At 38.9% G+C, this 9,252-nt stretch overlaps 1 pseudogene; it reads right to left on the reverse strand.

The window, feature by feature from the left end:
- Nucleotides 1–6,618: 6,618 nt before the first annotated feature.
- On the reverse strand, nt 6,619–7,543 carry LOC117799296 (annotated as a pseudogene).
- Nucleotides 7,544–9,252: the final 1,709 nt, after the last annotated feature.

Genomic DNA, 9,252 nt, shown 5'->3' on the forward strand with positions numbered 1-9,252 from the left:
ATGTGAATTTTTATTTTTTTCATTATTTTTTAAAGACTTACTTGAGAAAGAATGAGGAGTGTGTGGGAGGGGTTGGAAGGGACAGAAGGAGAGGGTGAGGGAGAATCTCAAGCCGACTCCCTGATGAGTGTGGAGCCTGATGCAGGGCTTGATCCCAGATACCCTGAGATCATGACCTGAGCAAAAATCAAGAGTCAGCTGTTTAACCAACTGAGCCATCCAGGTGCCCCTTCATGTGAATTTTTTTAATAATTTTTTTTATTATATTATGTTAGTCAATATACAGTACATCCCTAGTTTTTGATGTAAAGTTCCATGATTCATTACTTGCGTATAACACCCAGTGCACCATGCAATATGTGCCCTACTTAATACCCATCACCAGTCTATCCCAATCCCCCACTCCCCTCCCCTCTGAAGCCCTCAGTTTGTTTCCCAGAGTCCATAGTCTCTCACGGTTCATACCTCCTTCATGTGAATTTTTTAAAAGCATTTTCCATGATATGGGAAATGAGCCCAGGATTCCAAATATAAAGATCAGTGAGGGTTTGACTCTTGATTTTGGCTCAGGTCATAATCTCAGGGTCATGAGATCTAGCCCCATGTTGGGCTCCATGCTGAGAGAGGAGTCAGCTTGTGATTCTCTTTCTCCCTGTCTGCCCCACCCTTCCCCCTCCAAAGCTTGTAGGCTCCTGTGCATGCATACACCCAGACTCTAAAAAGAAATAAATAACTCTTAAGAAAAATGTGTTACAAATCACCATGAGGAAGACACTCCAGAAAATTATAAACTTTATCTTATGCTTTTCATATGTGCAAGGCCTTGGTGGTATGGGATCAGAACTTAGGGAGATTTTTATTCTTACCTTTAGTTTGAAGTGTTTCTTTTAGTTTATCTGCTAATGAAGCAGATGTACAATGTACGCTGGGGCAGAAACTGAGTCTATGCTCTGAAGTCTGGTTAAGCCATTTTGATCTTGGTAAATGTTAAAGTACAGCTTCCCTGGGAGCCCAGGAGCAGGGCCCAGGAACTCTGAAGGTAGATTTTCTTTATCAACTATTCAAACCTGGGGAGGAAGTGTTTCTTAAACAGAAGCAAAGAATCCCAAGTGTCACTTCCTTAGTCAAGATCCTCTGGGCCCTCCTAATGGAGGAAGGAGGCAAAACCATGAAGCCCAATGGATGGACATATATTTCCTTCTATGAAAGTCTCCCTAAACTTTTCTTCTTCAAACTGCATCTGAGATCGGTTTGGAGGAAGACCAAGGAGGAAGAGATTTAAAAAAAAAAGTTTCCCCATGGATAGGAATGGAAATTTACTTCAAATGGAAATCCTTAAATTTGGGGGCTCCCCTTTGAGAATTCAGCATTTAGAAATTACATTAAAAGATTCTTTACACAAAATAATTTGATTTAAAAGCTATTTAGATATTGATGTTAAAAAAATATTGATACATCACAGAGAATTAAAAGAGGAAGCAGCTGATCTCTTAATGACTGCAGGTAAAGAAGAATGTTTAAGAGGCCTTCAACTTCACAGCAAAATCCCAGTGACGACTCTCTGTCCATAAACAACACATTTTATGAGGTCACAGTTTTTGATTTAATGTATCCTCATGATGTATTTCTCAGAATGCATCCTGGATAATTAAGAGAGACTTCTCACATAAGCAAATCCTTGTAACCAAGCCTTAAGAGCAACTATTCCTGCAGATGGATAATGTCAACAATTATCCAGGGGTTCTCAGTCATGACTGTGAATTAGAATTACCTGAAGCAGCTTACTGTAAAAGCACATTTCTGGGATGCATTCCCAGAATTCTAGTTCAGCAAAGCAATGATGGATTCAGGATCTTTGCAGTCTGAAAAGCATCCCAGGTGATTTTAATGTAGGCAGTCTTCAAATTATACTTTGAAAAACACTGTATGCTCTATTTTGTTTACCTTATTTCAAAATAGGAAGGTGAGTTTCAAAAACACTTCCTCATAATTCAAAGAAGATTCTCTATTAAAAACCTATGGTGCAAGGGAAGCCTGGGTGGCTCAGTTGGTTAACTGTCAGACTCCTGATTTCAGCTAGGGTCTCGATTTCAGAGTCTTAGGTTGGAGCTATATGCTGAGCGTGAAGCCTACTTTAAAAAAAAAATCTACGGTGGAATTTAAGAAACAAAACAAAAGAGCAAAGGGAATTTAAAAAAAGAAAGTGGGGGGCCAAACTGAGAAGCCAACTCTTAGCTATAGAGAAGAGACTGACCAGAGGGGAGGTGGTTGGGGAGGATGGGTTAAATAGATGATGGAAATTAAGGAGTGCACTTGTGATGAGCACTGGTTGTTGTATGGAAGTGTCAAATCACTATATTGTACACCAGAAACTAATATTACACTGTATGTTAACTAACTGGAATTATTAAAAATTTTAATTTATTTATTTAAGGGGGGAGAGAGAGGGCAAGCACACAAGCTGAGGGACTGGCAGAAGGAGAGGAAGAAGCAGACTCCCCGCTGAGCTGGGGCTCCATCCCAGGACCCTGAGATCATGACCTTAGCTGAAGGCAGATGATTAAAGCACTGAGCCATCCAGGCACCCCAACTAACCAGAATTTAAATAAAAACCTAAAATACAATCTATAGCCCCCTGGGCACTGATAATGACAAATTCCCTACAAAAGCCCATGGCTGGGGAAAACCGGTGACTTTGCTCACTCAAGTTTCACTAACAACTCAAACAGGCATGTTTATCCACTCCAGACAACTAAAATCCAGGGATTTCTGCATCTAAAGTGATGGTGCAAGAGTCCACATCCATTTCATGGAGCTGGCCAAAGCAAGACAGAGAGCTGAGCAGAGACTGAGGATGAGACAAGAGCCATGGATACTTCTAAAAAGCCAGAAACACTTATGGGATCTAGCATCTATTTCAGCATTTACTACAGGACTGGTTCTGAGCTAAAAATGCTGGGTGTGTGTGTGTGTGTGTGTGTGTGTGTGTGTGTGTGTGTGTGTAATAACAGGACAAATATAGAATCCTCAGAAATCAGAGAAAAATTGAAGTAATAAGGTAAGCCTTCCCTAACCATGAGGACTGGATTAAGTTTCCCTCTCCTACGCTCTCAGATACCATGTTTATCTCGATCATAGCTCTCATATGACAGCATATTTTATAACGCTTTTCTTGCTTTTATTCCACTACACAGACAATGTGTGTTCTTAAATACTCTATGTCCACTACTAACTCTGTTCATGTAATCCGAAATACAGCAGGTGCTTGACATTTATGAATTGAATAAACAAATATATAGAGTATTAGACATATCTTGATTAAAATGGCTATGTCTAAAGTCTACAAAGTCAAAAATCAGTATTACACCAATAAAAACTAAAGAAATTAATCCTAAGGCACATAGATTTCCTTTTCAATTCTCTCTTTTCTATATTCCCCCCACCCATGTTATAGGCACTATGGAAGAACTGCAGAATCTGAAATGACGACGATAGGATGCTCCTACCAAAAGAATGCAGTCTCAATTGAAATAGAAGACACTAAAAGACTGGCCCCTTCTCTGAATCTTGTTCTCAGGAACTCTCTGGAAGCCCTCAATTTTGGCTTTTTAATTAGGATGACCTATAAAGGCATGCCTTGCAGGAACAGCACACAAAGAGGGGACACTGCACGAGGAGAACCCGGGGACCACGATCTTCCACAACCAGACCTCGAACTAAGACACGATCCCAATCTTCTCCACGACCTGGCGCCGTCTCTTCCACCCGCACGCTGACGGCTCACCTACCTGATGTTGATCCAGTGTCCCCAACGAGTGGCTGGTGACATCTACGGAGTCCTCAACAGGAAGCAGGCCATGCCTTGCGGGAGTCCCCGCCGGCAATCACACCCACATTCCTCAGGAAGGCCTCGCCGCCCTTCAAGGAGTCCATGCCCACCCGAGGTCTCACACAGGCAGCCAGGCTTGCTCCAGCGTGTGCTCCACCAGTGGCACACCCTGCCCGAGGCCCTCTGGACACCACCAGCCACCCCAGCCCGGTGGAGCAGGAGGCGGCAAGCACAGAGGCCTGCAGGAAATCAAGCCAGCGCCGCACGACGTCGTTTGTTGGCAGCCCTCCCAGCAGCCCCTGCGGCGCCCACCCGATCTCCCTGCTGCGCCTGCGCTTCTCCTGCCCAGGATCCACCACAGCCTGGAGCCCTTGCATGTTCAGCACACCTGGGGCGGTGCACAGTGATGCTCAGCGGACGGGTTTCAGGGGCACACTCCCTGCCTTAGCTCAACATTGACTCTTGATGCTGTTTCTTCTGAGATTTCAAGATTTCAGAGGCAGCAGAAATGCCCTCCCAGGTGGGCCTTATTGGGCTGGAGGGCGGGGGAGAGGGGTCGGGATACCCAACACTTTTTTCCCATTTGTTCAGAGGGAAACTCAAAAGTCCCCGCAAAATTTTAAAATAAAGGCATTAAGAGGAAAACATGAAATAGACTCCCATAGAAATGATGCTCATTTATAACAGGATTTAACCTGTTATAAAGACAATATATTTTCCTTCTTTTTTATTTCAATGTATTCTAGCATGTTTATAAATACAACTTTTAACCTTCATATTTTAAGCCTTCTTTTGCTCTCTTCAACAATTTAAGAGAAGAATAAGGTATCTTTGTCCTAAAAGCTATTTTGGTATCCACTCTATTTTTTTTAAATCGAAGTATGATTGACACACAATATTCTATTAGTTTCAGGTATCACATTAGAGTGATTCAATGTTTTTATGCTTTATGAAATGATCCCCTCAGGAAGTCTACATACTGTCAACTTACAAAGTTATTACTATATTATTGACTATATTCCCTATGCTGTGCATCACATCCCTGAGAATTATTTATTTTATACTGGAAGTTTGTATCTCTTTAATACCCTTCACCTACTTTGCCCATCTCCACCCTGCTCCCATCTGACAAACACCAGTTTGTTCTCTATATCTGTAAGTCTGTTTCTCTTTAGTTTTTTTCTTTTGTTTTTTTAGACTCCACATAGAAGTAAAATCATACGGTATTTGTCTTTCTCTGACTTACTTCACTTATAATACCCTCTAGGTCCAGTCATTTTATATATCCATTCATCTACACTTGGACACAGGTTACTTCCATAAAGTATTGTAAATAATGCTTCAGTGAAAATAGAGTGGACTGTTTAAGCTCTTTAATGTTCGCATATATGGGTGCAATTGGTCATAAAATTTGACAAGTCCAACGTCTATAAAATCAAAACACAGTATTATTGCAGTAGCAAGTAAGAGGACTCCTGAGAAATTTATCCCAAGGCAGTTTTGAATCTGTGTTCTTTTAGTGTTTATTAAAATATATGAGATTACAGTCATAAGTGAAGCCAGAAGTACCTAGGAACATGCTTCTCCTTATTGAAAACATTGTCCAAAATTATTGGAAGTTTCATCCAGCTACTGAAGTAATCCAATCATTGCCCAGTTCTCTCCTTTTGTTTGATGTTTCAGAATCAATGTACAAGAAAATTGAATTCTTTGACCATTAGTTTAGTTAATACAAAACTTAACTCGTGTTTATGATTGTGTTTTTAGGATTCAAAGACATTTAATAAGATAAGATCTTGGGATAAGATCTGATTCTGTAGTACTCAAATACACTTCCTAATAGATGACTCCCCAAGGGACAGAATCAACTTAGTAAGATACAACGTAGATGTAGTGTTTAAGTCTGTGGGTTAAAATTTATTAATTTCCTACTCCAGTGTATTTTAAATAGTAACAGTAGCTTATTTACACCATGAAATATTGAGCCATAGAATACTAATTTTCCCCATGTGGAAATTAACTTCTATAATTGAATTTAACTAGCATACATTCGTTTTTTCAATAAAAAGTTTAAGCATAATACACCTTCCCAAGAAAAAGTACACTTTTTAAATCAATAGGATCTTGAAATAGTGTCTTTTTTCTCCTCTCAGATTTTCAAAACCAAGAGAAAGATTTATAGGGCATTTTATGCTCACATTAGCTTCCTTCCGCTGAATGTCTCATGTCTTGAATGCTTAGGAACTGACAGCTCTTGCTGTATTGAACTATGATTAGGAAATTAAAATTAATTTTCTATAAATATTGTAGACAAAATAAACTAGGAAGAGAAATCTGGTTTAACAAAGACATTTAGAAAATTGCCAAGTCCATTCCAAAGTGAATGTGTATGGCTGAAAATATATGTACATGTATGTCTGTTTACATAAAGTTATATTACATAGTAATTATTATACAATTATACTAATATTATATTGCAATGCAGTTATACTTAAATTACATTTATACTATAAAATATAAAATTATAATAATAATTACAATGTAATATAAATCTTATAAGGTAGTGATACTATAAAGTTATTTGATAAAGTTTTATTTAAATTATGAAATTATATAGAATGAAAACATACATATGATTTTTGTTGTAATCCACAACTATTTCTCTGTAATATAACACAATACAAATTATATCAATAAAACATCAGAATGAAATCTTAAGCAGAAACCCTACTAAAGAAAGGGTATCCCCTGAATGAGTAAGAACATGTAGGTTTGTAGAAAGCTGGAATTTAGTGAGAAGTCACATGTTGCTTACATAATTTCTTCATAGCTGTTTTCATCTCCTTATTTCTCAATGTGGTAGATAAGGGGTTTCAAGAGTGGAGTAAAAATGGTATAAAACACAGACAGGAGCTTGTCCACTGAGAAGCGACTGAAAGGCCACACGTAAATGAAAATGCAGGGCCCAAAGTTGAGTGACTACCATGATGTGTGAAGGGCAAGTAGAGAGTGCTTTGGATACTCCACCAGCAGCACGTTGTCAGACAGTGATGAGGATAGCAGTACAAGAGACCAAGAGGAGCAGAAAACAGCTCATGGAGAGCAACCCACTGTCTGAGATCATAAGTATACCCAAGACATAGGTGTCCATGCAGGCAAGCTTGATCATGAGAGGAAGGTCACAGAAGAAACTGTCCACCTCATCGGGGCCACAGTAAGGTAAATTCACAGTAAAGGCTACTTGACTAATGGAGTGCACAAATCCAGTGACCCATGAAACCAACACCAGCCCCATGCAAGTTGGCCAGCTCATCGTGTTCATGTGATGCAAAGGTTTGCATATAGCCACGTATCTGTCATAAGCCATGGAAACCAGAAGTACCATCTCAGCCCCACCAATAAAGTGCAAGAAAGAACTGAGCCATGCATCCTCCAAAGGAGATGAGCTTTCAATCACTAAGAAATCCCTGATCATCTCGGGGGTGGCAAATGAGGTGAGCCATACATCTAAGAAAGATTTCCCAGCAGGAAGTACGTAGGAGAGGAGTGCAAGTGGGGGTCAGAAATTACAGTGACCACAATGATGAGGTTACCCAGCACAGCAGCCACATAGATCCCAGAGAAAAATATAAAGAAAAAGTGCTGGAGTTGTTGTGAAGTGCAGAGTCCATACAACACAAATTCTGACACCAAGGAATAATTCTACAGCTCCATTATCTCGTTTCAGACTGTGTTCTGAATCTATATAAAGAAAAGAGGTGGACATGAAAGGGCCTGTCAACTACCAGACACATGAAAGTGATCACCTAAACTTTATCTGAATATAATTTTAATTTGTAGGACATAATATAAAATACATTACAAGGACGATTAAAGCCAAGCCCAACAACAGAGTTTGCTGTTCTCCCACGTTAAGGCTGCTGGTGCAGCCATCTCCACAATGCTTGCTTTGAAATCTTGACAATCCAGACTCCTTCAGGGACTACTCCTGGTAGTAGTGGAACTACCTCCTCCTTCCGTATTCATTTGCTCACTCACAAGCTCACTCATTCAGACCAGATCTGTGTAACACTGAGAGTTTCCCATTCGGTTAATAAATCAATCAGTATAAAGGGAAATAAATTGATTAACCTAGGGTTAATACAGGTCTCCAAATCCCACATTTTATTACTGCTCTTGTCATCTCTCTTAATCAGTTGGGTTTAGGATTAAAAAGGCAATGATCCAATTCATTTGTAGATTTATTGTGTGTAAACTGATGACTTATGACAGGATTTAAGAATGGCTTCAATGAAATAAATATTTTTCAAGATCTTTCAACAATGGCCAGAGCATAAAACTTAGGCAATTATTTGAGGGGTGGGTAGCTTTCACAGTATACATGAGTACTGATAAGTTCAGCATTTGTTTAAAAACATAGTTCTGAACTTACAGAAGAACTGGGATGGGATGGATAGGTCTCACTATCAGTTTATCATGAGAAATGAGGTGGTACTCCAGTCTTCTCACTAAGAGGAAAATATTGTATAAACGTTTTTATAAAGACATTGAACGAATTCTTCATGAGTGATTTCACAAAAGATGCAGAACTGTCCTTTGCACGAACTTTTATTATGTTGGCCCTTTACAAAATTGAAGACTGTAACATGAAATAATTGTTTGGCAAGGCTTCTTTCAGGGAGCTAAAGTTACATATTCCAGATCTGAAATATTCTAATGATGTGAACATGATAGAGTGATAGAATTCAAAAATCTAGAGGAATTCATGGTTATTATATCTGTTTTAGTCCACTTGAATAACACCAGTCTCCACCAGATTTTTGTAGGGATAACAGGGACTCAGATTCTTTGGTTTCTCTTGAAGTTTTCTAAATGGATTATATTAAAAGATTTAATTGCAAGGCTTTTTAGGAATAGGTGCTACCCCTCTTTAGAATGGGATTATGTATCTGATGTTAAATACTGCTGTGGACAAGATGGAAATAATCACAATTCAGGATCGCTTCCCAAGTTTTGTTAGATGACCCTGACACCAGCTAGCATACATACTACAGACCACAATGGCCATTCTTCTGTCATTATACTTTTGCTCCATGGCCATGAAAATTTTCACATGTAAACCTAAAACATAACTGTGTTTCATTTAGTGTTTTCTAGGGATTAAGAGAGTGGAAAGTCCAAACAATCAAATGGAAAACTCGGGAAACAAAAACAAAAAAAATGTTTGCTATTGAATTAAAGATGCTCTAAAATTATATATCGATGATGTTTGTGCAATTCTGTAAATGTACTAAAAACCACTGAATTGTATACTGGCAATGAGTGAACTTTATGCTATGTATATTTTATGTCAACCAAGCTTTTTTAAAAATGGATGCAAAAAGAAGTGGAATAAATGAACTTAAGTAGGGCTTTGATTTCAG

Source organism: Ailuropoda melanoleuca, unplaced genomic scaffold (assembly GCF_002007445.2).
Source record: "Ailuropoda melanoleuca isolate Jingjing unplaced genomic scaffold, ASM200744v2 unplaced-scaffold4675, whole genome shotgun sequence".
In the NCBI taxonomy this organism is placed as follows: Eukaryota; Metazoa; Chordata; class Mammalia; order Carnivora; family Ursidae; genus Ailuropoda; species Ailuropoda melanoleuca.